The sequence below is a fragment of the Nanorana parkeri genome, unplaced genomic scaffold (genome assembly GCF_000935625.1).
Source record: "Nanorana parkeri isolate BGI_ZX_2015 unplaced genomic scaffold, ASM93562v1 scaffold169, whole genome shotgun sequence".
Lineage (NCBI taxonomy): Eukaryota > Metazoa > Chordata > Amphibia > Anura > Dicroglossidae > Nanorana > Nanorana parkeri.
Window position 1 is genome coordinate 227,019 of NW_017306437.1, and position 6,017 is coordinate 233,035.

The window sequence follows — 6,017 nt, forward strand, 5'->3', positions numbered from 1 at the left end:
ATTGATGTATAGCAATTAGTCATAGGGGTGAATTCATAAAGCAGTGAATGTGGCATTCACCAAATAATGGCTGCAGGGGAATGTTTCCTAGTGAATTATTCACCACGTGTGAATGTTGGGTCAAATTCACTGCTTTATAAAAAAATAAAAAATGTCCCATAGAGCTACTATCAGCTTAGCTGACACTGCTAAATTTGGCCTGGTCATTTAGGCATCAATGGTTTGATCATGAAAGGGTGAATCTTAGTATGTACAAAATGTTGCTGCAACTGTCCGGGCACCCCGTCACTGGGCCTTAGTTGGATATCTCTAAGTGTGGAGAAACATATAAAAAAAGGCATGGGAAATGAAAAAAGGAATTCATATATTAACCGCTAACATTTATCTCTAACAGTTATCAGAATACAGTATTTTTTTAAAATCTTTTAAGCATGCTAAATTGTTTCAGGGGACCTTTTATGACACCCCTGCTGGCTTTAGTGCAGAGAAAAAAATAAAAGAATTATGAATCAAAATCAAAACAGTGTATCCACATTGGGTGACAATAACATGTACAGTATATGAATGCCTAAAGATTGATGAACTTAAATTTCATCCAGTATGTTTTTTGTATGTTGAGGTGGGGAATTTCTTGCTTGTTAAGAAAACTGCCATGAAATCAATAAATTAAGATTCTATAGGTAGATGTGCGATGATGAGAGACGCGCAACAGACTGAAACATTCAGTGTTCATCGTGAAATTGCCTCTGACTTAGTATTCTGTATATCCCATACAAAACCTGTTGATTCATCTAAATGTTCTTGTGTCTTTTAAATGATTTGCACTAATATTACATTGCCAGGATGAAGAGGATTAGATTAATGTTACCTAATATATGTTACCTTATACTATGTTTCTAACAAGTAGCACTGGACATGAACTACAAATACTGCCTTGCAAATATTTGCTGCTATAGAGGAAACTGGCCGTAAAGGAGATCATGCTTCTTTATCAAAGACTGAACATGAAACTTTGCATCCAAATTGTGAAGTGTCTTTATTTTTATTTCATTTTGTAAAAAGGGGAGAAGGAAGTTCTGGAATCTGCTTCTTTTGCAAGTTATATGTTCAACAGACCATAGATGTGTGCCTGCGGGATGTGGATGCTTAGAGATGTACTGCACAGTTTTAATATTTCTTTCTAGAAGGATTCTAAAAGCAACAATGACCACACTACAGTGTCCAAACTGGACTTCAAATCTCTTCTTCTAAGGTGCTCCTGGTTTGTAAGCCAGTTAGAAAATGTGATCAGCTGTATTTTCAGCAATTGGTCACTAGAGGGAGCACTGCAAGTACAAATGTCAATATATTAAACTACATTTTTTTTGTATGTTTTAGTGTCAATAAATATTTTTAATACTTTTTCTTTCTCTGTTATTCACTGAAGATCATTGAAAATCTTACAAGTATCAAACACTTCAACTTTTCTCAAAATGAAAATGTAACTAATCCATTCCGGAAGATAAATATAAAGTGAACTGATTTATTAAATAGGCCCAGCTCTTTATATAAGCTCAATTTAATATATTTCATGCGGTTAGGGATTTTGGAGAACCTGCATTACACTCACATTTATCATTCATTTCTTGCACACCTTCCAAAATTACTTAACCCTTTTGTGACCAGATGCCATTGAAGCCTAGATACCCAAGCCTAATTTCACATAATCACTAGGCATTAGTTAACTTTACTACTATTCTATCTAATTTTGTGAGGTTTTATTTGGTACATTTATTTTCAAATAAATATATATTTGTTTTCATTTTGATTGTTTGTTTCAGACAAGTACAGTTTTAAAGAGAGGCACACTGCCATCTTCAGACTGAAAGCTTATTTTGTGCATAAAGCCTTTCGCCTGCATGTATTTATTATGTCCTAGACCTAGCTGGTTAAGAACCACTCTTATTAGTGGGAATGGGAGCCTGACCGCCTGGTCTGACAGTGAGCAGCTGCTTGCAGTGCCAACTGCGATTTGTCAAAGGAGAGGTGTAGATTATCGTCCCCTCAACACAGGGCACCATGCACTGAAATATTAATCTTGCAGAGAGAAAGGAGTTAAAGAGAACCTGTCAGGATAGAAATGTGGAAACTGGCTAACTTTTTTTTTTTTAAAGTTCTCGGACTGTCATTCTCATCTGGGTCCTTGCTTTATTCAGTGATCCTCAAAAAGGATGCTGCCTTTTGAAGTTGCATTTTCAGACTTCCATCTTTGTTTTAGGCAAATTACATATTATATATAAAATAGTGTTGAGGATAACAGCCCAAGAGCTTGCACTTTTAAAAACAAGTGGGCAGTGGCAGCTCTCAATAGCCAGGAACAAGCATGCCGCAAGTGAGGTCAGGATGACGTTAGAACTCCTGATCTGCATACTTGCTCCAGGTTAATGGCTCACAAGGTATTTAAAGTGTACCTGTCATTAGATAATTATGAAGAGTTTGTTTACTGTATATTAGAGTGCATGTGGATATCTGGAGAAATGAAAAAGTGACTGGATCATTGCCATGTCTTTAAATGGCATTAAGCAAAGGCTGTATTCACAGCAAATCTATGCATTTAAAGCGTACTAATGAATGCACATTTTAGGTACATTTTGGGCGTGGGTTCCACAGATAGAAAAACACTATAGGTGACAAAATTCATTTTTTTACAAAGGCACATTCAGCAGAACGCATCCAATATGAAACGCTCTACTGCAGATGGGCCGCTCCATGAAGAAATGACACCGCGACCCACTGCAGAAGGTGTCGCGACCCACTTTTGGGTCGCGACCCACGAGTTGAGAACCACTGAACTAGGCTAATAGTAAGATGGATTTCTTATAATTGCATTTTCCTGCAAGGGAATTACAGGAGGGAGAAGTCTGATGTGCACAGACCCTTAACATGGCAATTCTACATAGTATTTGGGGTTGAATAAAGACATACGTCCATCAAGTCCAACCCATATAGGTCCACGCATCATCTCATTCTTAAGGTCCCCACACACCTTACGATAATCGCGGGAAATCCCGGGATCGTACGATTATCGTAAGGTGTGTGGAAGCCGTGCGACCTCTACTACTGTAAGTTCGCACGACTTTGAACTTACGGACATGTTCGAAAACCCACCGAGCATCGTACGACGTTCGGCGGGTTTGTGGCATGTCCATACGATAACAGCCGTACGGGCCGGTGTGCGCAAGCGCACACTGCTCGTTCGGCATTGTGGTCATCGGAAGCCTGCCCCTCAGGGGGCGTGGCTTGCGATCATCGCAAGTACGATCTGCCTATGCAAGATAGGCAGATCGTACACTTTTTAAGTACCTTACAACCATCGCAAGACAAAAGTCTTGCGATGGTTGTAAGGTGTGCGCCCAGCCTTAGGGATACTGGTATCCCTGGATATTACGGTCCCTCAAGAAATTGTCCAAAAGTTTCTTTAACAAATCTACACTCTTGGCTGAAATCACTGCCGGTGGCAGTGAGTTCCAGACCTTAACCGCTCTTACTGTAAAGAACCCTCTTCGCCCATTGTGCTGGAATTTTTTCTCCACCAACTTTAGGTGGTGGCCTCTAGTGTTTGTAATGGAGTTAATCTCAAACAGTTTGTTGCCAATGTTGCTGTCACCATTGAACATCTTGTACATGAAAATCATATCCCCCCTTAATTCCAGCGTAAACATGTTTAAGTTCAGTAGCCTTGTCTCATAGCTCTGGTCCTCAATTCTAATTATTAGACATTATAAACAATTGGTAAAAAATAAGCTTACAGCCTGTGATGGTGGCACTGAAAAAAAGAATCCGTTACCTCTGACCTATGCCTGACTTTTAAGGACACACTTAACTTCCAACCCCCCTCCCCACATAACACGTATCCTTACACCTAATCTAACTTGCTAAAAATGCCTTATAATACTGTTTTATCTTAGTGGAAATGTATTCCCTCACTCACGTGCTCTATGTTGGCAGAGCTGAGTAATGGCCACCTGAATCCACAAGGTGTACCCACTGGGTTACATGCGGTATTGGTTGAAAATAAAGAGGAACTTTTATCAGATCATCCAGCCAATGAAAGGTGCTTGCATATATAACTCAACATTTACCATCCTGATCACTGTAAACACTGTACACATATGACGCAGTCCTTGCACAGACACACATAAACCTCAGAACAAATGATCATTTGTCATCCTTTTCTGAATATAGACTAACACTTTGTCTGTGCTTTCCTTAAAGTAGACCTTCAAATAGTTGGGGGTCTTCATTATATATTGTACAACATGTCTTAAATAGCGCAATCATTAGGAGTATGCAGGGGTAATGTCACTGGTTGCCACAAGAAACAAAAAAGTGTCACAGGTTGCTAAGAGTTTTTAGTAACCTGGGATGCTCTGGCAGGAAAGGGGGCCACCCCCCATATGACCCAGGGAGATGCCGCCTTAGGCAACAGTCATAGAGTGCCTCATTATAGAGATGGCCCTGGGATTATGTAGGGGATCACTGGTGTAAGTGTTTACTAACCTGAGAGGGGGGAGGCTCCTCTGTTCCCTTGTTTTTGGCTCTGCTGAGTGATATTGTCTCCAGACAGATAACAGAGCTTAGATCCAGGACACTGAGCAAGAGACTCTTTTTTTTTTTTTTAAAGCGTGCAGTTCCCCCTCCCAAACAATACCAGACCCTTTAGAACGCCCTTATAGTTTGTGTTTGTTTGGCGAACACACAAACTAGCGATGTTCAAGTCAAACTCATGTTCGACTCGAACATCCAGCCCAACTCTATCCAATTACAGAATGCCTTGTAGTCTTTGATCAAATACAAGACATTTTGTGAATGGACGATAGTGAGGAGGGGCGGGTGCTGCGGGTTGAGCGCTGTATTGCTTGAGTCACATTCCCTCTCCTCAGTGCCTGGAAGTTGGGTGTTATGTGTATAAAATGTGAGTAAAACATACCTAAAATGCACTACAAATGCAGTGGTATAAATGTAGCCTAACATGCTCATTCACAGACATGGCCATCTCTCCAATAATGTCCATTTTTAAAGTGGATCCGAACCCTAACTGGATGGCATTTAGTTTGCTGATGACTGCTGTTTTATTTCCATAAAATTCTGTTTTTCTTTTCATGCCTACACGCACTTGCTCTGGCACTGGCTGCTTTGGTCTGATTCAGGGCCCATTCACACCATTTATTGTATTGTGCATAACTTAACATGCGTTATGCCTCTTCTTAATGTTCTTTTATTTAAATGGCCTGACTAACGCTCCACAAAGAAAGGTGCATGTATCATTTCTTTCAGCACAATGCACCACTATGTATATATATATGAGCCTGGGCTTAGCAATACCCACCCCTTTGTGATGTGTAGCTTTGGGGCAGAAAATGCACCTTCCTGCAACTGATTGGGTCGGAGGGGGCAGGGTGGAGGTGGCAATCACAGTTTTCAGTGGTCTTGGGTAAATGCAGAGAACTGGGTTCACACTAAGCTCAAGCTCATCACTATGCACCACAACACACTCTCAGCAAAGTGAGTTAGGGTAGTACAACACAATAGTGTAAATGCATCCTCACTGATGGTGACAACAGTGAACCAAGCCTGTGTAATGTGTGTCAGCACCAGGGCTGTCCCTACCCTAACCGCTGCCTAAAGGCCATAGAGCAGGCGAGGTTGTAGTTGGGCTGCTGCTGATAGTGCTTTGGGGGTGGGTTATGCTGATGGATCCGGTGGGACAGGCGGCTGTGTTAGAGCCATGCCTGTCAGTGGCTCTTTGTCCAGTCCTGCCAGCTCACTAATTGCCAGGAGCTCGGCAGGATGCCAGCCAGAGCGTCCCACTCAACTTCCTGGCAACCAATAATGTAAGCAAGCTGGGCAGGAAGCCACAAAGAGTGGACAAAGCCACAGGTTGCAAAGAGCTCTTAGCAACCTGGGACACTGTGGCCACCCCCTGCTGCTCCCCACACCTGCCGCCCCCCCTAATGAGATGCTGCCTGAGGGGTCCG